At 43.8% G+C, this 27326-nt stretch overlaps 1 pseudogene; it reads right to left on the bottom strand.

Moving 5' to 3' along the window:
- Positions 1-23640: 23640 nt before the first annotated feature.
- Positions 23641-25589, bottom strand: LOC118658582 (annotated as a pseudogene).
- Positions 25590-27326: the final 1737 nt, after the last annotated feature.

Here is a 27326-nt window from a genome sequence, read left to right as displayed (position 1 = left end):
TCCCCCGTTAGTGTGCAGAGGGAATGTCGCATGGCCCATGAGAGAGGAAGGGTGAGTGACTGTTTAGGGCAGGCATCCCTGCTGCTAAACAAATCACTATGAGAAATGAGGGGGTAATCCTCTGGACTGGGAGTCCCCAATCCAGAAGGACCCAAAGCCAAATGGCTGAGGAGTCTGCTGGCCTAGCGGTAGGACTTTTGAGATGAGAGACTTTCAACAAGTCAGTGAGAAAGAGTGGGCAGAAGACTTGACATGAGAGAAACTGTGGAATGTCATTCACCTAGAGAAGATTGGCCAGTATGGGATGGAGGGTCAGCAATGGAGAAGGAGAGATTCTGGATCTGGCACCCTCCTTGGCTGGTTCGGGAGGGTCCATAAGGGAGGGAGGTCTAATCAAGGCCAGCAATCGAGTCACCCGAGTAGGATTTGGAGGCAAGCCCACGTCGAGCTGCCACTGCCTACTGCTCTGAGTGGCAAACCCGGGGTGATCGAAGTCGGGACAATGGCTTCCTATCCCCATTGAACCCTCCCGGGTTTTGTCACCAAATATTAGGGTCGCTGAAAGAGGGACACACAAGGCCAAAGTGGTAAGGGATTATAAACTTACTAGAGGCTCGTTGCACAAAGAGATTTGAGCAATAGGCCTTCCTTTCCCTGGCTGCCGGCACTGGTTTTCCTCTGGCACCCAGGACCCAGGCCTTTGCTCTGACTGCAGTAGAGAAGGCAAGCCTCTTCAGTCTTTGCTCAGGCGGAGCCTCCAGTCTTTCCTCCATGCTGGCATATGCAAATTAACCACCATATTTGTTGGGTTAATTTGCATACACATCCTGATTGGCTGGTGGGTGTAGTGGAGTGACACCAATTCGCATGTTTCTCTTTTATTAATGTAGACTAGAGGCCCGGTGCACAAAAATTTGTGCACTCTGGGTGGGGGGGCCCTCAGCCCGGCCTGTGCCCTCTCTCAGTCTGGGACCCCTCGGGAGATAACGACCTGCTGGCTTAGGCCTGCTCCCGGGTGGCAGAGGGCAGGCCCAATCCCTAGGTGCAGCCCCTGGTCGGGCTCAGAACAGGGCCAATTGGGGAGTTGGGGCGCCAACCCCTGTCATGCACAGAGCAGGGCGGATTGGGAGGTTGTGATGCCACCCTCAGTCACGCTCAGGGTAGGGCCAATTGGGGGGTTGGGGCACCGCCCCCTGTCACACTCAAGGCAGGGTCGATGGGGAGGTTGCAGCGCCACCCCCTGTCACACACAAAGCAGGGTCAATCAGGGGGCTGGGGAGCTCCCCCCTGTCACTCACAGAGTAGGGCCGATAGGGGAGTTGGGGCACCGCCCCCTGTCACACACAGAGCAGGGCAGATCACAGGGTTGGGGCGCAGCCCTCTATCACCCACAGAGCAGGGCCGATCAGGGGGTTGGGGCTCTGCCACTGTCACACTCAGGGCAGGGCTGATGGGGAGGTTATGGCTCTACCCCATCACACAGAGCAGGGCCCGTGGGGGGGGGGGTGGGTGCTGCACCCTGTCACACACAGAGCAGGGCCAATCAGGGGGTTAGGGCTCCACATGCTGTCACACACAGAGCCACAGGGCGATCAGGGGGTTGGAGAGCTCCCCCCTATCAGGCACAGAGCAGTGTCGATCAGGGGGCTGGGGTGCCGCCCCCTGTCACACACAGAGCCGCAGGGCGATCAGGGGGTTTGGGCGCTGCCCCCTGTCACGCTGATCCCAGTGCCAGGACTCCTCGCGGCTCCGCTGATCCTGGTGCTGGGAGGCATATTACCCTTTTACTATATAGGATAGAGGCCTGGTGCATGGGTGAGGGCCGGCTGGTTTGCCCTGAAGGGTGTCCTGGGTCAGGGTGGGGGACCCCACTGGGGTGCCTGGCCAGCCTGGGTTAGGGGATGATGGCTGTTTTCAGCTGGTCACACACCCTTCAGGGTGGGGGTCCCCACTGGGGTGCCTGGGCAGTCTGGGTGAGGGGCTGAGGGCTGTTTTCAGGCTTGCGGGTGACTGAAGCTCCCAGCTGCTCCTTTTTTTCTTTTTTTTTATTCTGGGCCAGCTTTAGCTCTGACTCCAGCTCTGAGGCCTCTGCTGCTGAAAGCAGGTATCTGGTTTGTTTGTGTTCTATAATCGAAACACTGTATCAACTCCAGCTCTGAGATCCCGGCTCGCTGAAAGCAGGTTTCTGGGGTTTTGTTTAGCTTCTATATTTGTAACTATGTTTCAAACTGCAAGCTCAGGGGCTTGCAAGGCAGGCGGGGAATGTTGGTTTCCTCTGTCACTGAAGCAAGCAAGCCTCATGTTAGTTTCAAGCTGCCTGGCTGCCGGCCGCCATCTTGGCTGGAAGTTAATTTGCATATTGCCCTAATTAGCCAATGGGGAGGGTAGCGGACCTACTCTAATTACCATGTTTCTCTTTTATTAGATATTATTAGGTAATCTGGCTACCAGATGGGGCTGAGCCCCAAAATGGTGCCAGCTCTCAAACATGGGGAGTCAGAGGTTTTTAAAAGACTACAGGTGGGCTTTTTCTGGGTAGAAAATTCTCTGTGCAGATCTGGATTCTGGGAAACTTTGGAGGGGAGAGATAATGGTTTTAGCAAGTGGAATGTGGTTTAAGCAAGTGGAATGTCCATTGTGAAGTGGCCTAAAAGTCAGTTCCCAGGGGAGGGGTATCAATTCAATTATTTGATCAGACCTAAGCAGGAAGCTTACAAATGGCCATTATGGATTGTATTGCCCTATAGTCCTCACAATACATGCCTGTGTATTTACATACACATAAATACGTAAGTACTAGATATGATGGTAGATGCATTTCTTTATTTGGTTTTTAATTATAAAACACTAGAAGCCCAATGCACGAAATTGTGCATGGATGGAGTCCCTCGGCTTGGCCGGTGATCAAGGCCATCTCACCGCCACCCACCCTGGTTCCCCATTCACCATCCAGCAATGGGAGCCTGATGGCCGGAGGAGGGACCAAGAGATCAGCCATTGCTGCCCGCTCGCCAGCCCCACCACTGCTGCAGGTTTCCCTCTGTGTGTGGAGCGACCAGTGGGGTGGGGGCCTTGACCTGGCACCATCCGCATCCCCTGCCACCCACCCCAGTTCCCATTTGCCATTGGGGATTGGAGCATGCCAGCTGGGGAAAGGGACCAAGAGGTGATCAGTGCACCTCATAGTGACTGGTCAAGCGGTCGTTTTGGTCATTCTGCCATTATGGTCACTGGGCTTTTATTATATAAGACAGTGAAAGACAGTAACCATGTTGCACTATGAGTTCTTAAAGAGCAGTTAGTCAGTCAGTGAAGTGTGTTTGTTGTAATGCTGATGGCCAACAGCCTCCACAAACCTCCCCAAAAGGATGAACTAGGCAGGCGCCTTCAGAACCCACCTTTCCACCAGTAAGTATTTCTCAACATGCAGGGGGAACAGACTGTATCACCACCATCTAAGTATCTTTAAGGCCTAGGCTCCTAGGTCCTAAAATTGTTGGGGGCAGGGCCAAAGAAGCCTTCCTTTTTCCTAAACTCCCCAGTTGAGTATCTTTTTTTTTTTTTTGTAAGAGAACATTTATTTTTGAAATCACAGAGGTATAAGAAGTAATTTCTATAAGAAATGGGCTTAGGAAATAGGTTATAGAGGTAAAGGAAGGGCCCTTGGAACTTGGGAATGAGGAAACTAATGGTAAAGCACCTGGGGAAAGGCGGGGCGGGGGGGGGGGGAGAGTGCCCCCAGCTGAGTATCTTAAACACAAAAGTTGGAGGAGCACTGCCTTAGGTGATTTTGGTACATACAGAAAGTTTTCAATCATTGCTTGTGAATGCCATTGTATTTTTTTGTATTGGGATATAACTGACATATAACATTGTATTAGTTGTAGGTGTAAAATATAATCATTTGATATATGTCCTTTGGTATCTACTGATGCCAGGACCCTCTGAGACACAAAAATCTGTGGATGTCCTAGTTCCTTAAATAACCTATGTCCAATCATCTCTATAGAGTGCTATATTACAGTGTGAATGCAATGTAGATAGTTGCTATACTGTATTGTTTAGGGAATAATGGCGGAGTCTGGGGGAAGTCTCCAGATGCAACAATTGTAGGCCTAACTAACATAATATATGTCAGTAACAATGTAACTTTTTGAATATTTTCCATCAGTTGGTTGAATCCTGTGATGCAGAACCCTGGGACACAGAGGGCCACCTGTATATATTGCTAAATAAGTTGAAGTTTAGTTAATATCTATCATCACACATAGTTAAATTATTTTCTTGTGATGAGAGAGTTTAAGATCTACTCTCTTGCTTTGGCCAGCTCTGTTTACTAGAGAGCTTAGGGAGCTCTGTTGACTAGAGCATCCTCCCCATATGCCAAGGATCCCTGGTCAGGGCACATACAAGAATCAACCAATGAACGCATGAATAAGTGGAACAACAAATCAGAGTTTCTCTTGCTCCTTTCTTTTCTCTCTAAAATCAACCAATACATAATTTTTTAAAAAATTCTACTCTCTTAGCCACTTTCAGATGTATGATACAGCAGTGTCAACCACAATTACCACCCTGTCCATTACATGCCAGGATTTATTTATCTCATAACTAGAAGTTTGTATCTTTTGACCCCTTCCACCCATTTCACACACCTTCCCCAACTATTGTGTTTTAACGAGGAGGAACTATAAAGCCTAAAGCATCACTCTATGTCCAAACTCCAGCTGTGGATTTCAGGCATTCTGTGGCTCCTCAAGAGTGAGAAGGCAAAGATGCACCTGGTCTTGGGTGGTGAGTGGGGTGTTTTCAGCTATGAGCTCCCTGCCCAATGTCTGTTCTTACTGTTTATTAAAAGTCATGTGCTCTTCTAAAATTAATTGGCTTGCTGACTCAAAGGCCAAAATATATAAACACTAGAGGCTCTGTGCACGACATTCATGTACTGGAGGTGGGAAGAGGGTTCCTCAGCCCAGCCTGCACTCTGTTGCAGTCCAGGACCTCTTGAGGGATGTCCACCATGGGGATGGGGCCTAAGTGAGAAGGCAGACATCCCCCGAGGGGTCCTGAGCGCTGCCACAGAGGTGGGAGAGGCTCCTGCCACCATCGCTGCACTCGCCAGTTGTAAACCTGACTTCTGGCTGAGCGGTGCTCCCCCTGTGGGAGTGCACTGACCACAAGGGGGCAGCTCCTGCATTGAGCATTTGCCCCTGGTAGTCAGTATGTGTCATAGTGGCAGGTTGATTTGCATGTTAGCCTTTTATTATATAGGACTAGAGGCTCGGTGCACAAAAATTTGTGCACTCGGGGGGCGGGGGGGGGGAGGTCCCTCAACCCGGCCTGTGCCCCTTTTGCAGTCTGGGACCCCTTGGGGGATGTCCACCTGATGGCTTAGGCCAGCTCCCTGCGGGATCGGGCCTAAGCTGGCAGTCAGGCATCCCTCTGGCAACCAGGGACCCCTTGGGGGATGTCCACTTGCCAGCGGGGAGCAGGCCTAAGCTGCAGTCAGACATCCTTTGCATTGCTAAGGAGGCAGGAGAGGCTCCTGCCACCACCGCTGTGCTGGCAGCAGTCAGCCTAGCTTGTGGCTGAGCAGAGCTCCCCCGGTGGAAGTGCACTGACCACCAGGGGGCAGCTCCTGCATTGAGCATCTGCCTCCTGGTGGTCAGTGTGTGTCATAGTGACCAGTCATTCCCAGTCGTTCTGCTGTTAAGGTCAATTTGCATATTACCCTTTTATTATATAAAATAGAGGCCTGGTGCACAGGTGGGGGCCAGCTGGTTTGCCCTGAAGAGTGTCCTGGATCAGGTGGGGGTCCCGCTGGGGTTCCTGGCCAGCCTGGGTGAGGGGCTGATGGCTGTTTGCAGGCTGCCCACCATGCCTTCAGGGTGGGGGGGTCCCGCTGGGGTGCTTGGCCAGCCTGGGTGAGGGGCTGAAAGCTGTTTTCAGGCTGGCCATGTCCCCAGGGACCCAAGCTCCCAGCCTCTCCTTTTTTTCTTTTCTTTTTTTTCCAGGGTGGCCTAGAAGCAGGTATCTGGGATTTATTTATCTTCTATAATTGAAACTTCGTATCCTTGAGCGGAGCCCAGGGTGGGCCAGACCAGGTGGGAAGCTTGGCTTCCTCCATTGCCGGGGGCAACCCAAGCCTCCTGCTCGCCCCAGTTCCATGGCCAAGGCCATCTTAGTTGGGTTAATTTGCATACTGACTCCTGATTGGCTGGTGGGCATGGCTTTTGGGTGTAGCAGAGTGATGGTTAATTTGCATCTTTCTCTTTTATTAGTGTATATTTTAAGAAGAGTACTGAGCCAGCAGCCTCCTGGCCAGATGCTGGCTGAGCTGCTGTGCAGTCCTGGTCTTGGGTATTCCTGAGGAGTCCAGAGGTCAGGCTGGGAGCCTGTCAGAATGCACACCTAGAAATCCCAAAAGGTGGGAAGGAACATGGGGAAACAAAGGCACTATCCACTGTGCCAGCAGGTCTCCAGACCACAGGTGCTGAGGGAATGTCACATCCAGAACAGAATCAGAGGGACATATACATTTGGTGAAATGATGACTGTGAGAGCCACAAGCTCTGGATGTTTTTTTGTTTTTATTTTATTTATTTATTTATTTATTTTTAAATATATTTTATTGATTTTTTACAGAGAGGAAGGAGAAAGGGAGAGGGATAGAGAGTTAGAAACATTGATGAAAGAGAAACATCAATCAGCTGCCTCCTGCACACCTGCTACTGGGGATGTGCCCGCAACCAAGGTACATGCCCTTGACTGGAATCGAACCTGGGACCCTTCAGTCCGCAGGCCAACGCTCTATCCACTGAGTCAAACCGGTTAGGGCACGCTGGATGTTTTTAATACAAATTGCAAGGTCAGGGATTTCTGCCTGGAGGAACAAATTCATCCCTTGCACCCGAGTTTAGTGCTAAATTCCCCACCGGTTTTACTTTGCTGTAACCACCAGAGGGCGACAAGATGCTTCCGTTGCCTGCAGATCATCTGAGTCCAGCCCTAGGTTATAATATTTATAAAACAACAGGCTTTCCACCTGTGCTGCTCTGATCAGGGAGCCACAGAGGGCATGCGCGCCCAATCCACATGCGCCAGTATTCCCACCCCTGGCTTCCTTGAACTCCTCTTGCTCTCACCTCTCACTGCTGCAGGGTACAGGCCCCAGGGCTGTGCACACCTACATCTTTATTTCTCTTGCCTTTTTTTTTTTTTTTAGTTTAATTTTAATTTTTAGAAAGAGAGGAGGGAAGAAGAGATAGATAGGTAGATGGATGGATAGATAGATAGATAGATAGATAGATAGATAGATAGATAGATAGATAGATGGATAGATAGATAGGAGAGAGAGAGAGAGAGAGAGAGAGAGAGAGAGAGAGAGAGAGAGAGAGAGAGAGAGAGAGAGAAACATCCATGTAAGAGTGATCTGCAACCCCAGCATGTATCCTGACCGGGAAGCCAACCAGCAACCTTTCAGGGTGCATGACGATGCCCAACCAACTGGGCCATACCAACTAGGGTACCATTTTTAAAAAGTATTTTTATTGATTTCAGAGAGGGAAGGAGGGGAAGAGAGAGAGATAGAAATATCAATGATGAGAGAGAATCATTGATCAGTTGCCTTCTGTACACCCTACACTGGGATTGAGCCTGTAACGTGGGCATGTGTCCCCATTGGAGTGGGAATGGATTGGGAATCAAACCCTGATCTCCTGGTTCATAGGTTGATGCTCAACCACTGAGCCACACTGGCTGAGCTCTACCCTTCCTTCCTTCCTCTTCCTTCCTTCCTTCCTTCCTTCCTTCCTTCCTTCCTTCCTTCCTCCCTCCCTCCCTCCCTCCCTCCCTCCCTCCCTCCCTCCCTCCCTCTTCTCTCTCTCTCTCTTTCTTTCTTTCTTTCTTTCTTTCTTTCTTTCTTTCTTTCTTTCTTTCTTTCTTTCTTTCTTTCTTTCTTTCTTTCTTTCTTTCTTTCTTTCTTTCTTTCTTTCTTTCTTTCTTTCTTCTTCTTCTTCTTTCTTTCTTCTTTCTTTCCTAAACTACAGGGTTGACTTCAACTGAGCATGTGCCCTCTTGTGGACACACGTTGCCTCTTCCACACATCCATGTAAAAAGGAGTCAGGGTGACATTCCTCTGGGAATGCAAAGGAATGCAAAGGACCCTTTCTCCTCTTTTGTTTTTCTTCTTATTTTTTTCTTCTTCCCCTCTCCAGTCCTTCCTTCCTTTCTTCCTTCTCCTCCTCCCCCTCTTCTTCCCAACTCCCTTCTTCATCTTCTGTTGTCCGTCTTTGTACTGAATCAGGGATTGAAAAGCTCTGGAGAGGAGTTCTCAAAGGAGGCCAGGAAGGTCAACCTTTAGTGTTGTGACTTTGGTTAGTCTCATGGTGTTTGTTTTTATTATTTTTTAAAAACATTTAAATCTTTATTGTTGAAAGTATTACAAACGTCCCCTTTTAATGGTGTTTTAAGAGTTGCTTATGACAATTTTGTTCGAAGGAAATACACTACCAAACTTTAGTACATTAATTGTTTTATATATAGCACAGGCACAAATGTGAATATTGTATCATATTATATTAGGACCCTCTATAACTGAGGTTGTATCTTTCTAGATATATGATTATCTCTTTCAGGTATTTGGGGGAATACTTTTGTGGACACTGAAAAATAAGATATTACCAACAAAAACTCTTTTTTCTCTTTTTCTGTGAAAGAGAAGCTAAGGGACTAGTTGGCATAAGGAGCCAAAAAAGCCTCGATTGCCTGCCTTGTTTGGCTTTTATTGTCACAATAGCTTGAACTAAAATTAACCTCTAGATACAATTAGCAGGGTAAGCATCCTTGAGAAAGTATATGTATCTATCCTGTCCTTTAAGCAAAGACATGTCTAAGTAAACACCCTGGGGCTCATACTTTTTTGGTATAAAAGTCAAGGTAGTGGCTGCCGCCTTTGGCAAGGTCCCCTAGAGGCCTCTGACCTTTCAGAGAATCCTCCTTCCAGACTTTCCAACCAACTCCCATGCTTCCCCACAAGACAGCTGCTGAGACTGCCCCCTGGTGGGGATGTGAGCTTCAGCACAAAGACAGGAGGAGTGGCAAAATTAGTCCTTTACTGGATTTTGGGAAAGACCTTATTATTTAGGCTAGACTAGACTCTTGAACCTAAGCTTTCATGACTGAAGCTTGCTTCTACAGGCTCTGTTGGTCTCTGCTGCTTCCCATCTCACTAGAAAAGACACAGCTTTCTTTGTGCAGCCTTTTATGGTTTATGTGATAGTTACCATTTGAGATCCTATGAAATACCAAGCACTCTATATGAGGTATATTACATGTGCTATTTGACAAATAACTCCATCTTCCTGTCACCCCCCAAGGTGTAATTGAAATAAGATTAGTTTCAGGTGTACACAAGATTTGTATTGGTATATCCTACATTCCTAGTTTTTATTTCTTTATATATTTTTTTCTTATTTTTGATACATTCCTGTTTTTAAGGACCAAGAAACCAGTACTTAAATACAGCAATTATTCATAGTAAAATGTTGGAATAAAAATTCAAAGCCCCCCCCCCACACACACACACTTTTTATTGTCTAAAGTTTTTTTAAATATATTTTTATTGATTTCAGGGAGGAAGAGAGAGGGAGAAAGAGATAGAAACATCAATGATGAGAGAAAATCATTGATTGGATGCCTCCTGCACGCCCCCAACTGGGGATCGAGCCCACAACCTGGGCATATGCCCTGACCTGGAATCAAACCAGTGACCTCTTTGTTCCTAGGTCAAAACTCTACCGCTGAGCTACACCGGCTGGGCTATTGTCTAAAGTTTTACATATGTCTCTTTCCCCCCCAGTTGACCCCCCCAAGTCATTTTAACCCAGGGCAAGCCCCCACTGCCCCAGTGTCTGTGTCCATTGGTTATGCTAATATGCATGCATACAAGACCTTTGGTTGCCTCCCTTATATTTAAGGTAATTAAAATGCTGAGAAAGTTATGTGTAGGGTCTTCTATCTTGGGGACTTCTCTCATACTGAAATTACCATGACTGGAGTCATTTTTTCCATGGAGAGTCATGGTACTTCAGCTGTGCTTGAAAGCTGGTTTATGTGGTAGTCAACCAGTTCTGCTAGACTCCATATTAATTTTAAAAAACCAACACTTGGATTTGAGGGAAACATCCAAGTGTGGATCTTTCTAATTACTAGTATGGTCTTTTTTTTCTCAGTTTTTTTTTTTATTGCTTAAAGTATTACAAAGGGTATTACATATGTGTCCATTTTATCCCCCTGCCCTAGACAGTCCCCTAGCCTCCCCTATCCCCCAATGTCTTATGTCCACTGGTTATGCTTATATGCATGCATACAAGTCCTTTAGTTGATCTCTTACCCCCCTACCTCCTCCCCCCAACCCTCCCCGGCCTTCCCGCTGCAGTTTGACAATCTGTTTGAGGCAGCTCTGCCTCTGTATCTATTATTGTTCAAAAGTTTATAATGGTCTCTATTATCCATGAATGAGTGAGATCATGTGGTATTTTTCCTTCATTGACTGGCTTATTTCACTTAGCATAATGCTCTCCAGTTCCATCCATGACGTTGCAAATGGTAAGAGTTCCTTCCTTTTTAGAGCAGCATAGTATTCCATCATGTAGATGTACCACAGTTTTCTAATCCATTCATCTACAGATGGGCACTTAGGCTGTTTCCAGATCTTAGCTATGGTGAATTGTGCTGCTATGAACATATGGGTGCATATATCCTTTCTGATTGGTGTTTCTGGTTTCCTGGGATATATTCCTAGAAGTGGGATCACAGGGTCAAATGGGAGTTCCATTTTTAGTTTTTTGAGGAAACTCCATACTGCCTTCCATAGTGGCTGCACCAGTCTGCATTCCCACCAGCAGTGCACGAGTGTTCCTTTTTCTCCACATCCTCTCCAGCACTTGTCGTTTGTTGATTTGTTGATGATAGCCAGTCTGACAGGTGTGAGATGGTACCTCATTGTTGTTTTGATTTGCATCTCTCGGATGATTAGTGACTTTGAGCATGTTTTCATATGTCTCTTGGCTTTCTGAATGTCCTCTTTTGAAAGGTGTCTATTGAGGTCCTTTGCCCATTTTTTGATTGGATTGTTTATCTTCCTTTTGTTAAGTTGTATGAGTTCCCTATACATTTTGGAGTTTAGTCCCTTATCAGATATGACATTGGCAAATATGTTTTCCCACGCAGTGGGTTTTCTCATTGTTTTGTTGATGGTTTCTTTTGCTGTGCAGAAGCTTTTTATTTTGATGTAGTCCCATTTGTTCATTTTCTCTTTAGTTCCAAGTGCCCTAGGAGCTGTATCAGTGAAGAAATTGCTTCGGCATATGCCTGAGATTTTGTTGCCTTGGATTCTTCTAGAATTTTTATGGTTTCCCATCATACATTTAAGTCCTTTATCCATTTTGAGTTTATTTTTGTGTATGGTGTAAGCTGGTGATCTACTTTCATTTTCTTGCATATATCTGTCCAATTTTTCCAACACCATTTATTGAAGAGACTTTCTTGGCTCCATTGTATGTTCTTGCCTCCTTTGTCAAATATTAATTGAGCATATTGGTTCGGGCCAATTTCTGGGCTCTCTATTCTATTCCATTGATCTATATGTTTGTTCTTGTGCCAGTACCAGGCAGTTTTGAGAACAGTGGCTTTGTAATACATCTTGATAGCTGGTATTGAGATCCCACCTACTTTGTTCTTTCTCAGGATTGCTGCAGCTATTCGGGGTCTTCTTTTATTCCAGATGAATTTTTGGAGAGTTCGTTCTAGATCTGTGACGTATGCAGTTGGTATTTTAATGGGAAGTGTGTTGAATTTATAGATTGCTTTGGGTAGGATGGACATTTTAATGATGTTGATTCTACCAATCCATGAACACGGTATGTTCTTCCATCTGTTTATGTCTTCCTCTATCTCTTTTTTCAACGTCCTATAGTTTTCTGAGTAGAAGTCTTTTACCTCTTTAGTTAAGTTTATTCCTAGGTAGCTTAATTTTTTTGGTGCGTTGGTAAATGGGATTGTTTTTATAATTTCTCTTTCTGAAAGTTCACTATTGGTGTATAGAAATGCCTCAGATTTCTTGGGGTTAATTTTGTATCCTGCTACATTGCCAAATTCATGTATTAAGTCTAGTAGCTTTTTGATGGAGTCTCTAGGGTTTTGTATGTATAATATCATGTCGTCTGCAAATAAGGACAGTTTTACTTCTTCTTTTCCAATTTGGATGCCTTTTATTTCTTCTTCTTGCCTAATTGCAATGGCTAATACTTCCAGTACTATGTTGAACAGGAGTGGTGAGAGGGGGCATCCCTGTCTTGTTCCTGTTCTTAGGGGAAATGGTGTTAGTTTTTGTCCTTTGAGTATGATGTTGGCTGTGGGCCTGTCATATATGGCTTTTATTATGTTGAGGTATGATCCTTCTACTCCCGCCTTGCTGAGAGTTTTTATCAAAAACGGGTGTTGGATTTTGTCAAATGCTTTTTCTGCATCAATTGATATGACCATGTGGTTTTTTTCTTTCAGTTTTTTTTATATGATGTATCACGTTTATTGATTTGCGGATATTGTATCATCCTTGCATCCCTGGGATAAATCCTACTTGGTCATGGTGTATGATCTTTCTGATGTACTGCTGGATCCGATTTGCTAAGATTTTGTTGAGGATTTTGGCATCTATGTTCATGAGGGATATTGGCCTGTAATTCTCTTTCATTGTGTTGTCTTTACCTGGTTTTGGTATTAGGGTGATGCTGGCTTCATAGAATGAGCTTGGAAGTGTTCCTTCCTCTTGGATTTTTTGTAGTAGTCTGAGGAGGATAGGTTTTAGTTCTTCCTTGAATGTTTGGTAAAACTCCCCTGTGAAGCTGTCTGGTCCTGGGCTTTTGTGTCCTGGAAGCTTTTTGATGACTGCTTCAATTTCTTCCATAGTTATTAGCCTATTGAGATTTTTAGATTCTTCCTGATTGAGTTTTGGAATGTTGTATTTTTCTAGGAATTTGTCCATTTCCACCAGGTTGTCTAGTTTGTTGGAGTAGAGCTGTCCATAGTATTTTTCAACAATCATTTGTATTTCTGTGGGGTCTGTTGTTATTTCGCCTCTATCATTTCTGATTTTGTTTATTTGGGTCCTCTCTCTTTGCTTCTTGGTGAGTCTGGCTAGAGGTTTGTCAATCTTGTTTATCCTTTCAAAGAACCAGCTCTTGGTTTCATTGATTTTCTGTATTGTTTTTTGGTCTCTATGTCATTTATTTCTGCTCTAATCTTTATTATCTCCTTCCTTCTGCTCACTCTGGGCTTTTCTTGTTGCTCTCTTTCTAATTCTTTGAGTTGTAGACTTAGATGATTTACTACCATTTTTTCTTGTTTTTTGAGATAGGCCTGTAGAGCTATAAACTTCCCTCTCAGGACTGCTTTCATTGTGTCCCATAGGTTTTGGATTGTTGTGTTTTCATTGTCATTAGTTTCCAGGATGTTTTTAATTTCTTCTTTAATCTCATTGGTAACCCAATCAATATTTAATAACATGCTATTCGGCTTCCAAGTGTTTGAGTATTTTGGGTTGTTTTTTATTGTAGTTTATTTCTAATATTATGCCATCGTACCCTGAGAAGATGCTTTTTATGATTTCAGTCTTCTTGAATTTGGGGAGACTTTGCTTGTGACCCAATATGTGGTTTATTTTTGAATCTGTCCCATGAGCACTTGAGTATAATGTATATTCCGCGGCTTTGGGGTGAAGTGTTCTGAAGATGTCTATTAAGTCCATCTGATCTAGTGAGTCATTTAGGATTGCTGTTTCTTTGCTGATTGTTTGTCTAGAGGACTTATCCAGTGATGTCAATGGTGTATTAAAGTCCCCTACTATGATTGAATTGTTGTCGATCTCTCCTTTGATATCTTCCAGGAGTTTTTTTTATGAATTTGGGTGCTCCTGCATTGGGTGCGTATATGTTTACCAGGGTTATATCTTCTTGTTGTATTGATCCCTTTAGTATTATGAAGTGGCCTTCCTTATCTCTTGTTATGGCCTTCACTTTGAGGTCTATTTTTTCCGATATAAGTATTGCTACCACAGCTTTCTTTTCCTTTCCATTTGCCTGAAAGATATTTTTCCATCCCTTTACTTTCAGACTGTGTGAGTCCCTTCTAATGAGGTGGGTCTCTTGTAGACAGCAGATGTATGGGTCATGTGTTTTTATCCATTCAGCCACTCAATGTCTTTTGGTTGGAGCATTTAGTCCGTTTACGTTTAATGTTATTATTGAAAGGTACTTGTTTGTAGCCATTTCTTTTTTTGTGTGGCTGTTTTCTTTCTGAGCTTTTTATTTCTTCTTTTTACGCCAGTCCCTTTAGCATTTCTTGCATTGCTGGCTTGGTGGTGATAAACTCCCTTAGCCTTTTTTGTCTGTGAAGCTTCTTATTTCCCCTTCAATTTTGAATGATAGCCTTGCTGGATAGAGTATTCTTGGATTCAGTCCTTTGCTTTGCATAACTTTGTAAATTTCCATCCATTCTTTTCTGGCCTGATGTGTTTCTGTTGAGAAATCATTTGATAATCTAATGGGAGATCCCTTGTATGTAACTTTCTGTCTCTCTCTTGCAGCCTGTAAGATTCTCTCTTTGTCCTGAACATTTGCCATGGTAATTATGATGTGTCTTGTTGTGAGTCTTTTCGGGTTCACCTTGTTTGGGACTCTCTGGGCTTGTGTGATTTTTTTCATCCTCACCTCAGGGAAGTTTTCTGATATTATTTCTTCGAATAGGTTTTCTAATCCTTGTTCATCTTTCTGTTGTTCTGGCACCCCTATTATTCCTATGTTGTTTTGTTTCATGTTGTCCCAAAGCTCCCTTAGGCTCTCCTCCTGTCTTTTAATTTTTTTCTCCAATTGCAGTACAGTTTGGGTGTGTTTTGCTTCCTTGTCTTCTAATTCACTAATTCAGTCCTCTGCTTCTCCTAGTCTACTGTTGATACTTTCTTTTTTTTTTTTTTGTAATTGGAATCATGAAATTCTTTTTTTTTAATATATTTTTTATTGATTAAGATATTACATATGTGTCCTTGTCCCCACGTTACCCTCTACCCCCCACCCCCCCACCCCCGCTCATGCCCTCACCCCCCCCGTTGTCCATGTCCATTGATTAGGCCTATATGCTTGCATATAAGTCCTTTGGTTGATCTTTCCCCCTTACCCCCACCCTCCCCTACCTTCCCTCCAAGTCCCGACAGTCCAATCAATGCCTCTCCGTCTCTGGATCAGTCCTTGTTCATCAGCTTATGTTGTTCATTATATTCCACAAATGAGTGAGATCATGTGGTATTTATCCGCTCTCCAGTTCCATCCATGCTGTGGCAAATGGTAAGAGTTCCTTTTTCTTCTTCCTCTTCTTAAAGAATACCTTTCAGCATTTCATATAATGCTGGTTTGGTGGTGATGAACTCCTTTAGCTTTTTCTTATCCGTGAAGCTCTTTATCTGACCTTCTATTCTGAATGATAGCTTTGCTGGATAAAGTAATCTTGGTTGCAGGTTCTTGCTATTCATCACTTTGAATATTTCTTGCCAGTCTCTTCTGGCCTGCATGGTTTCTGTTGAGAAATCAGCTGACAGTCGTATGGGTACTCCCTTGTAGGTAACTGACTGTCTTTCTCTTGCTGCTTTTAAGATTCTCTCTTTATCTTTTGCTCTTGGCATTTTAATTATGATGTGTCTTGGTGTGGTCCTCCTTGGATTCCTTTTGTTTGGGGTTCTCTGCGCTTCCTGGACTTGTAAGTCCATTTCTTTCACCAGGTAGGGGAAGTTTTCTGTCATTATTTCTTCAAAAAGGTTTTCAATATCTTGCCCTCTCTCTCCTTCTGGTACCCCTATAATTCTGATGTTGGTACGCTTGAAGTTGTCCCAGAGGTTCCTTACACTATCTTCATATTTTTGGAATCTCTTTTCTTTTTTCTTTTCGGTTGGGTATTTTTTGTTTCTTTGTATTTCAAATCTTTGACTTGATTCTTGGGATCCTCTTGTCTGCTGGATCTCTGTAAATTATTCTTTATTTCAGTCAGTGTATGCTTAATTTCTAGTTGGTCCTTTTTCATGTCCTCCATGGTCTCACTGTACTTATTGAGGGATTCATTAAATTTATCGGCGGTTTCCATAAAATTCTTGAAAAACCTTATAAACGTGGCCTTGAACTCTATATCCAATCGTTTGCTTTCCTCCATTTCTGCCATTTGTGACCTGTTTCTTTGTCTCCGCATTTTGGCAGCTTCCCTGTGTTGATAGAGTGGCCCTGTGCGCCAGGTGTCCTGTAGGGCCCAGTAGCTCAGCCTCCCCAGTTACCTGGGGTGGACACTCTTGGTGCACTCTTGGTGCCTTGGTTGTTGCAGGATCACTGGGAGGAATTGACCTCCAGGCCAATTGGCTGTGAGAATCAGCTGTGTCTAAAGTGGGAGAACTTCTGTGCTGAAGACACCCTTCTGGGGCAAGACTTGCTTCAGTGGGGCTTTGGTGCTCACTGAGTCTGCTCCCTGAGTGTGTCCCTTATGGATCTGAAGAGTTGCAGTCTGGATGGACCCCCTCTGACCACTGGGTACAGTGGCTCCTGGATCTAAGGAGGTGCTAATTCAGCCTCTGCCTGAGGCCACACAGCAGGAGCCACGAAGAGGCTCAGCTGTGAAGCAATGCAAGCCGCTGCGGGGCCTTGGGCCTTCTCTTGGAAGTTCAGGGTCTGCCTGGTTCGGCTGCAGTTAGGTACATTCACATGCAAAAGCCTCTGCCGCAGCCTGGGTGGGGCGTGGTCTCAGGGAATCAAAGGGCGGATCAGGGAGCTATGGCCGATTCTCCGCCCGGAGTCGCGCGTCTCAGTGTCCCGATAACGGCTGCAAGCACCTCTGAGGGAAAGCCGCCCTCAAGTTCACCCGCTGCCGGACAGACAAGCCTCTCCCCGTATGAGCCCTGGGTCCCCAGAGACTTCCCGGAACCGGAGTTCAGAGCAGTCAGGAGCTTGTGACTCAAAAAGACAGCCGCGTCCTCAGGTGCTACCCCCTTTCCTCGCGCGCGCGTGAGCCGCGGTACCTCTGCACTTCACCTCCGCAGCGCCTCTGGCTCTCAGCGTGCTTTTCTTTCCTTCTAGTTGTAGAATTTACACTCAGCCAGCCTTCCTGTTGTTCTGGATGATGTTTGCTCAGTCCTTTGCGGTAATTTTCAATTGTTGTGTGAGGCGACAATTTCCCGGTGTTTACCTATGCCGCCATCTTAGTTGCTCTCCATGAAATTCTCTACTGTTGATACTTTCAATGGTGTTTTTTATTGCAGCTATAGCGCTCTTCATTTCTTCTTGGTTTTTACATAATTTATTGATTTTTTCATCTGTTTCTTCCAGCTTCTTGCATATGTTATTGATTTTTTCATTTGTTTCTTCTTGCTTCTTGCATAAGTTGTTGATTTCTTCCTCCATCCGGTTTATGCACTCTAGGACCCTTATTCTGAATTCTTTTTCTGTCATGTTGCATGCCTCTGTATCACTTAGCTGCTTTTCTGGCGAGTCCTCCTTTTCTTTCCTTTTGGGGTTTCTTTGTCTACCCATGTTTGATCTCACTGACATATCTAGATGTTGAGTCATTCAGTGGCTGCTCCCTTGGTGGCAGTGGCTCCTTGGGCTCTGGTTGCTTTTCGGACAGTTGTGGTAGCAGCTGCTCCTCAGTTGGCAGCAGCTCCTCTGGTGGGTGATGTTCACAGCTGTGGTGGCTCTTCTGGCTGATGAGTGGAGGCTTCACGTACAGGTGCTGTTCCTCAGACAGAGGGTGTGGTGCTCAGGAGGCTGCTGTTGCTTGGATCAGCTTTCCAGGGGAGTTCTGCCCTTCCCGGCTGCAAACTGTCTCACCAGCTGAGCAATTTCGCCAATTCGGGGTGGATGTTATTAGTTTCAGCTGCTTACTCCATTTGCTCCGGGACACGACCTGGGACATGTCTGCCTATATCGCCACCATCTTCGTAATCTTCAGGTTTTTTTTTTTTTTTTTAATTTCAAGAAAAACGATCTTAAATATAATAATGTTACATGCAATAAACATTAATATCTCAAGAAAAATGATTTTAAATACGATGTTACATGCAATAAACACCAATTGTTCAAGAAAAATCATCTTACATATAATAATATTACATGCAATAAACATTAATATTACAAGACTAAAAGTATTTTAAGTATAATAATATTACCAAAACTGTACTAACATAATATGATATCACAAAAGTTGTAGGAGCCCTAACTGGTTTGGCTCAGTGGAAAGAGCATCAGCCTATGGACTGAAGGGTCCCAGGTTCGATTCAGGTCAAGGGCATGTACCTTGGTTACGGGCACATCCCCAGTAGGTTTGCAGGACCCAGCTGATTGATGTTTCCCTCTCATTGATGTTTCTAACTCTCTATCCCTCTCCCTTCCTCTCTTTAAAAAAATCAATAAAATATATATTTAAAAAATCAAAACCTTTAAATAAAATAAAAAAAATAATAAAAAAGTTGTAGGAAATATTAAAAATATGAAAATAATAGGATTGTCTTTATTATATTCTAGAATATTTTCCCTTCTCTGGTTCTATTTTTGTTCATCAGTTTATGTTGTTTATTATATTGCACAAATGAGTGAGATAATATGATATTTATCTTTCTCCAGCTGGCTTATTTCGGTTAGCATGATGCTCTCCAGGTCCATCCATGCTGTTGCAAATGGTAAGAGTTCCTTCTTTTCTACTACAGTGTGGTATTCCATTGTGTAGATGTACCACAGTTTTCTAATCCACTCATCTGCTGATGGGCACTTAGGCTGGTTTCAAATCTTAGCTATTGTAAATTGCGCTGCTATGCACATAAGGGTGCATATATCCTTTCTGATTGGTGTTTCTGATTTCTTGGGATATATTCCTAGAAGTGGGATCACTGGGTCAAATGGGAGTTCCATTTTTAATTTTTGCCGGGGTCCAACCCCAGCGGGTCCAGGGGTCCCCAAAGGTGTGGACGGAGTCGGCGAAGAAGGTACGACACGGAGACAGCGTTCAGCTGATCAGCAGCCTAGCCAGGATCTCCAGCCAAGTTCTGGTCTGGATCTCCAGTGAAGTTCTGCTTAGGATCTCCAGCCAGGTTCTGTGTCCATGTTGTCTTGCTAGGTTCTCCAGCCAGGTTCTGTCCAGGTTCTCCAGCCAGGTTCAGTAACCAGGTTCTAGTCAGGTTCTTTTGTCAATTTCTGTAGTCAGGTTCAGTCCAGGATCTTTTGCCATGTTCTCTCCCTAGGTTCTATCTCTAGGTTCTGAGGCCAGTTTCTGTCCAGGATCTTTTGCCATGTTCTCTCCAGCAAAGTTCTTCTATCTCTAGAGAACGTTCTGTGTAGGTTCTGTCTTCTTAGTTCTGTGTTCTAAGTTCTGTGTTCTAAGTTCTGTATTCTAAGTTCTGTGTTCTAAGTTCTGTCTCTTGCTGTCTTATTACATCTGTATTTATACCAGTTGATTCAATCCTATCAATCTCTATTACAAAGGTTAGGGCGTTTCTTATCTCCATTCCAGGGAGTAAAGATTATGTAGCTTAAGCATGATTGTTCATAGTTAAAGTGATTAATTACCCGCCTGGCACTTAGTTAAGAGGTTTTTATTCCCTCCCTAACTTCAGGGGAAAATCCCTACCTGGGGAAACACCCTTTCTCAGAGACCTTGGTTTGAGGAAATGCCATACTGTTTTCCACAGTGGTTGCACCAGTCTGCATTCCCACCAGCAGTGAAGAAGGGTTCCTTTTTCTCCACATCCTTGCCAGCACTTGTCATTTGTTGATTTGTTGATGATAGCCATTCTGACAGGTGTGAGATGGTACCTCATTGTTGTTTTGATTTGCATTTCTCAGATGATTAGTGACTTTGAGCATGTTTTCATATATCTCTTGGCCTTCTGCATGTCCTCTTTCCAAAAGTGTTTATTTAGATCCTTTGCCCATTTTTTGATTGGATGTTTATCTTCCTTTTGTTAAGTAGTATGAGTTTCCTATAAATTTTGGAGATTCAACCCTTATCAGAGATAACATTGGCAAATATGTTCTCCCATGCAGTGGGCTTTCTCATTGTTTTGTTTATGGTTTCTTTTGCTGTGCAGAAACTTTTAATTTTGTTGTTGTCCCATTTGTTTATTTTCTCCTTAGTTTCCATTGCCCTAGGAGCTGTATTGCTAAAAATATTGTACAACATATGTCTGCTATTTTGCTGCCTATGGATTCTTCTAAGATTTTTATGGTTTCCTGTCTTACATTTAAGTCCTTTATCCATTTTGAGTTTATTTTTGTGTATGGTGTAAGTTGGTGGTCTAGTTTCATTTTTTTGCATGTATATGTCCAATTTTCCCAACATCATTCACTGAAAAGACTATCTTGACTCCATTGTATTCTCTTGCCTCCTTTGTCAAATATTAATTGAGCATAATGGCTTGGGTAGATTTCTGTGTTGTCTGTTCTGTTTCATTGGTGTATACGTCTGTTCTTGTGCCAGTACCAGGCAGTTTTGAGAACAGTGGCTTTATAATATATCTTTATATCTGGTATTGGGATCCCTCCAACTTTGTTCTTCTTTCTCAGAATTGCTGCAGCTATTCGGGGTCTTTTTTTTGTTCTAGATGAATTTTTGGAGAGTTTGTTCTAGGTCTGTGAAATATTCTGTTGGTATCTTAATGGGAATTGCATAGAATCTATAAATTGCTTTGGGTAGTATGGACACTTTAATGATGTTGATTCTACCAATCCATGAACACGGAATATTCATCCATTTGTTTATGTCTTCCTCTATCTCTTTTTTCAATGTCCTGTATTTTTCTGAGTACAGGTCTTTTACCTCCTTAGTTAAGTTTATTCCTAGGTATCTTAATTTTTTTGGTACAATGGTAAATGGGATTGTTTTCTTAATTTCTCTTTCTGTGAGTGCATTGTTGGCGTATAAAAAAGTCATAGGTTTCTGGGTGTTAATTTTGTATCCTGCTACATCGCTGAATTCATTTATTAAGTCTAGTAATTTTTTGTTGGAGTCTTTGGGGTTTTCTATGTACAATATCATGATATCTGTGAATAATGACAATTTTACTTCTTCTTTTCCAATTTGGATGCCTTTCATTTCTTCTTCTTGTCTGATTGCTATGGCTAGCACTTCTAGTACTATGTCAAATAGGAGTGGTGAAAGTGGGCATCCCTGTCTTGTTCCTGTTCTTAGGGGAAATGGTTTTAGTTTTTGCCTATTGAGTATGATGTTGGCTGTAGATTTGTCATATATGGCCTTTATCATGTTGAGATATGCTCCCTCTAATCTAACTTTGCTAAGAGTTTTTTATCAAAAATGGGTATTGGATTTTGTCGAATGCTTTTTCTGCATCTATTGACATGATCATTTGACTTCGTCTTTCAATTTGTTTATGTTATGTATCATATTTATTGATTTACAAAAATTGTACCAATCTTGCTTCCCTGGAATAAATCCCACTTGATCATGGTATATGATCTTTTTAATATATTGCTGGATGCGATTTGCTAAAATTTTGTTGAGAATTTTAGCATCTCAGTTCATCAGGGATATTGGCCTGTAATTCTTTTTCTTTGCAGTGTTTTTATCTGGTTTTGGAATTAGGATAATGCTGGCTTCATAAAAAGAGTTTTGAAGTGTTCCTTCCTCTTGAATTTTCTGAAATAGTTTGAGGAATATAAGTGTTAATTCTTCTTTGAATGTTTGGAAAAACTTTCTTGTGAAGCTGTCCAGACCTGAGCTTTTGTTTGGTGGCAGCTTCTATTTCATCAGTTGTTATTGGCCTATTCAGGTTTTTTTATTCTTCCTGATTCAGTTTTGGGAGAATGCACTTTTTTTTTTTAAAGAATTTTGTCTATTTCATCTACATTGTCCAGCTTATTGGCATGTAGTTGTTCATAGTATTTTCTTACAATTCTTTGAATTTCTGTGTGTCTGTGGTTACTTCTCCACTTTCATTTCTGATTTTATTTATTTGGCTCCTCTCTCTTTGTTTCTTGATGAGCCTGGCTAGAGGTTTATCAATTTTGCTTATCCTTTCAAAGAACCAGCTCTTGGTTTCATTGATTTTTTTGTATTGCTTTTTAGTCTCTATGTTATTTATTTTATTTTATTTTTTGAGGGGAAAAATACCAAAATTTATTTTCCAACAGTCAGCATCAGCACGTAAAACCACAAGGTTTTCTCTGTAGATCGCACATTCACAAGGCTTAACAGTGAGAAAGCCTCTGGCATGTCCTCTGTAACGATATCCACTTCACAGTGTAAACAGGTTCTAGTATTGTGTTCATTTACAATTTCAGAAGGAAAGGCACAACTTGGCAAAAAAATAATTTTTTTTTATCCTGAAGTCAGGTGCAATAACTCAGAGACCAACTTTTGATACACGTTTTGATGTACATTTCCACATTGAGGGGAAAGACTCAGAAACCAGGGTCTTTCCTTCTTTTTCCTCGTTAAATCATCAGAGCAAAGTTTCAGCATTTGCTTATTATATATGCAAGAAAGGGATTAAAAAAAAATCACAAAACATCTTGAAGGTCCAACTGCTCCCACCAATACATCAACTCTTAGGTTTAAGACAGGGACTGGGAACACTTTCAGCGGTCATAAAATAGGAAAAGAGAGACTAAAGCTACAAAAATAAAAAATAAATGAGGTAGATAAATTAAAGCTTTCATACCCAGGACTCACCTGTTCCAACTTCGTAACCTTCATGCAGTACTCATGGGGGAAAAGAATCTTCATAATTACTTGGCATAAGTCACATCAAAATTTTTATAAAAATCAGTATGTGAACCTCTTATCAGAAACATGCCCTCCATGAGTTTCTTCAATAATGAAAGACTCATTTCTTTGCTAGAGTAGGCACTGGTGAACTAAATCAAGTCACCTGAGGTCCCCTGCTCAGGTGACTGCCTGTCCTGGTGTTCAGGAATGCGGCATCTGAAAGCAGGGAAGACATTGGCACTCTTAGGGCTCCAACTGAACTGTATTTCAACAAGCAGCAACACACACATTGACTCCCGAGGGACGAAGATCATCCATTGGAGGGCATCCTACTTACCGTGCCAAGGTGGAAGGAATATTGTAATTCCACACCTTTGTTAAAAATAAAAAGGAAAGTACATTCAAAAAGGAAACAAAAGATGGGTGCAGGGTTGAGGGACATACAAAGCTGGTCACCAAGGACGACAGACCTAGTCCATTTACCCTCACACAGTCCGGGAAGTATGCAGCTCCCCCTCCCCAGTTAGGCTAAGCAGTTTCTTTCCCATCATGGTTTAGTAAGTTCCAACTTGAAACAGGGACAATCTTTGGAAATAGTTCCTCTAGCTTGTACAAAGTCTTCATATATACAGTTTGTCTCAAGTAACAAAGCCACTTTGCAAGACCCGCTTCTTCCAAAATTTTTTTAAAAAAATACTAGTCTGTGTTTGTTTTAGTGTGTGTGTGCGTGTGCGTGTGTGTGTGTGTGTGTGTGTGTGTGTGTGTGTGTGTGTTTTGTTTTGTTTTTGCAAAGCAGCATAGCAACATCGTGATTGTTGGACGTGCCTGAGGTTGTGGTCACAACTGTAAACATTTGCACATCAGTAGTAAAACAAACAGGAGGAGATGGGTTTTTAAACAACAACAACGAGGACAAAAACAAAAGATCCAGTTCAAATGGTCACTCTGCATTTCTCCTTCACACGGGCTCTCCCGTCGCTTGGCTGACCACAATCTGTTTTCCTCCAGGAAGTGAGGGAACTGGTGTTTGGGGACGCTGTCAGCAGCACCCGGCTTTTCCACGCTGCTGCTAACCGACTGGGAGCCATCGATCTTGGAAACGGTGGTGTTGCTGACAACGGAGCTGGCACCTAGGGACACCGGGAGAGTCGGGATGCCTCCGCTCTGGATCACCGAGATCTTGTTGGTCTTCATGGCCAGACCATTGTTGAGCATGGTGGTGTACTGGTTCCACACAACAGGGTCCACGTTCACCGAAGGGGCCATGATTTCCTTGGGAAACACCTCTGGGACCCTCTTTGTGTCTGTTCCTAGAAGTGCCATGGTGTTCTCGATGGCCAACTTCCTCCCGCGGCGCGTCATATAGTGAACCTTCAAGTTGCCTTTGGTGGTGAAAGCTCGCCCACATATGTTACACATGAAAGGCTTCTCCCCAGCGTGAGTCCGCTCATGAATCTGGAGGGCACTGGCTGATGAGAAGTTCTTCCCGCACAGCATGCAGGCGTGCTGCTTGCCCTGGCTGCGTGGCTGGGCCACCAGCAAAGGTGCCATGCCTGGGGACATGGTTGTGGGTCCAAATGCACCAGGAACTTCGACTTTGACATAGGTTGGCTGGGCTCGGACAAATGCTGATGGGAGACTGCTCCGACACTTGTGCCTGTAGAGGGGTGGCCTCATCTTTGGGTTTGACATCCACCGGGGACACGTTGGGTGGCTTCCCTTTCCCTTTCTTAGACGGGTCTAACGCCACCGTGAGAAAGGGCTCTGGAAAAGCACAGAGCTTGGGGTTGGGGGTAGCAAAGCACCGGGGATGCGGTTTGGGAGCACCCTTGTCTCATCCGGCCTCAGGGCGAAGGACAGCAGCCCCAGGGACACCAAGCTGGTGGTGGAAGGGATGCTTGTGTGAGGTAGCTTGGCTTGTTTCAAGGTGTCCAGGGACAGACCTTGGCTTCCAGCTTTCTGGCTGAGCAAAGCCACAGCTATAGAGACCTGCTGGGACACGTGGCTGCCTAAGGTCTTCAGGGTGTCAGCTCCTGCTGCACCGGAGTGGAGGGCATGGGCAGCCCACATATTCACCTGGACTCAGATCTGCTCGGTGAGCTAGATCTGCTGTAGCTGCTGCTGCTGCAGACACAGGATCTGCTCCAGGACCCATGGGATGCTGTTGGCCCCGGGCAGGGGGTTGGGCAGCACCTCTGCACTCCACTGATTCACTGCCACCTTGGTGCCCCATAGTGCTTGAAGAGTGACCTTAGTGTTGGCCACTTTGCCTTTGGGTAAGTAGCTTAAGTCCTGGGCTGTGGGTGGCAGGGAGGCTCCATCTTTAAGTACAGGACAGACTCCGCCCCTGGCTTCTCCTTCATGTCCCCTGAGCTGCTGCCATTCTCCCTGTGACTGTCCTTAATGCTTGGACTGCGTGGCTGGTGGCTCAGCCCAGCCCTGGAGAAGTCTTTGGAAGGCATCGGCCCCTTGCTGTCGTTCATGATGAGGACAGGTGGGTGTTTAGTGAAATTTTTCTTATGTTCTAAGAACTCAGAGACACTGAAGAACTCTCCGCAGCATTTCTCACAGATGTGAGTCTCCTCCTGATGAGGTCTCTTTACTGTCGTTCGGCCCCCATTCATGTCATCACCAGTCCCCGGGTAGTTCACTGAAGCACCCGGCTCCCCCGCCGCTGGCGCTGTTGGGGTCCCGAACCCTGGGCCGTCTGGGGCGGCGGCTCTGTGCCCTCGTCTTCCTCGGTGTTGATGTGCTTGCTGGGGCTTCGCCTGCTTGCGCCTGGACATGGTGCTAGCATGGGGGCGCCGGCAGTACCGAGGGGACTCATCTGCTCTGCAGCCAGTTCCCGGATTGGGGAAATTTACCCGCCTCTGGCCAGAATGCGCATGTCCCAGTAATTTATGTTATTTATTTCTGCTCTAATCTTTTATTATTTCCTTCCTTCTCCTTACTCTGGGATTTTCTTGTTGTTCTCTTTCTAGTTCTTTAAGTTGTAGGGTTAAATAGTTTATTGCTGATTTTTTGTTTTGTTTTTTTACGGTATGCCTGTAGTGCTATGAACTTCCCCCTCAGGACTGCTTTTGCTGTGTCCTAGAGATTTTGTGTTGTTGTGTGTTCATTTTCATTTGTTTCCAGGAAGTTTTTGATTTCTTTCTTGATCTCATTGTTAACCCATTCCTTGTTTAATAATGTGATTTAGCTTTCATGTTTTTGAATTTTTTTGGGTGTTTTTACTATAGTTGATTTCTAATTTCATTCCACTGTGATCTGAGAAGATGCTTAATATGATTTTAATCTTCTTGAACTTGTAGAGACTTGTTTTGTGTCCTAACATGTGGTCTATCTTTGTAAATGATCCATGTGCACTTGAGAAGAATGTATATTCTGCTGTGTTGGGGGTGAAGTGTTCTATAAATGTCTATTGAATCCATCTGATCCAGTCTCTGTTTCCTTGTTATGTTTTTGTCTGGAAGATCTGTCCAGGGAAGTCAGAGGGGTGTTAAAATCCCCTATTATGACTGTATTATTGTCAATCTCTCTGTTAAAGTCCTCTAGAAATTTTTAAAAAAAATATATTTAGGTGCACCTATATTGGGTGCATAATGTTTACCAGGGTTATATCCTCTTGTTGGATCGATCCCTTTATTATTATGTAGTGACCTTTGTTATCACCTATGATGGCCTTCATTTTAAAGTCTATTTTGTGGGATATGAGTATTGCTACTCCAGCTTTCTTTTCTTTTCTATTTGCATGGAAAATTGTTTTCCATCCCTTAACTTTCATCCTGTGTGTGTCTTTTGTTTCAAGGTGGGTCTCTTTTAGACAGCATATAGTTGGGTCATGTTTTTGTGTCGATTCAGCTACCCTACACCTTTTGATTGGAGCATTTAATCCATTTACATTAGGGTTGTTTTTGAGAGGTAATTATTTGTAACCATTTTAATTCTTTTTTTTTTTGTTAAGTAGAGACTTTCTCTTTTCTTTTTTTTTAAATTAAATCTTTATTGTTCAGATTATTACATTTGTTCCTCTTTTTTCCCCCCATAACTCCCCTCCTCCCAGTTCCCGCCCCACCCTCCGCCCTCACTCCCCACCCACTGTCCTCATCCATAGGTGCACAATTTTTGTCCAGTCTCTTCCCGCATCTCCCACACCTCTTTCCCCCCCAAGAATAGTCAGTCCATTCCCTTTCTATGTCCCTGATTCTATTATAATCACCAGTTCATTCTGTTCATCAGATTATTTATTCACTTAATTCTTAGATTCACTTGTTGATAGATGCATATTTGTTGTTCATAATTTGTATCTTTACCTTTTTCTTCCTCTTCCTCTTCTTAAAGGATACCTTTCAGCATTTCATATAATCCTGGTTTGGTGGTGATGAACTCCTTTAGCTTTTCCTTATCTGTGAAGCTCTTTATCTGACCTTCAATTCTGAATGATAGCTTTGCTGGATAAAGTAATCTTGGTTGTAGGTTCTTGGCATTCATCACTTTGAATATTTCTTGCCACTCCCTTCTGG

This window comes from Myotis myotis, unplaced genomic scaffold, assembly GCF_014108235.1.
Source record: "Myotis myotis isolate mMyoMyo1 unplaced genomic scaffold, mMyoMyo1.p scaffold_m19_p_6, whole genome shotgun sequence".
Lineage (NCBI taxonomy): Eukaryota > Metazoa > Chordata > Mammalia > Chiroptera > Vespertilionidae > Myotis > Myotis myotis.
Note: the sequence above shows the minus strand (reverse complement) of the source record. Positions and strands in the feature narration are given on the sequence as shown.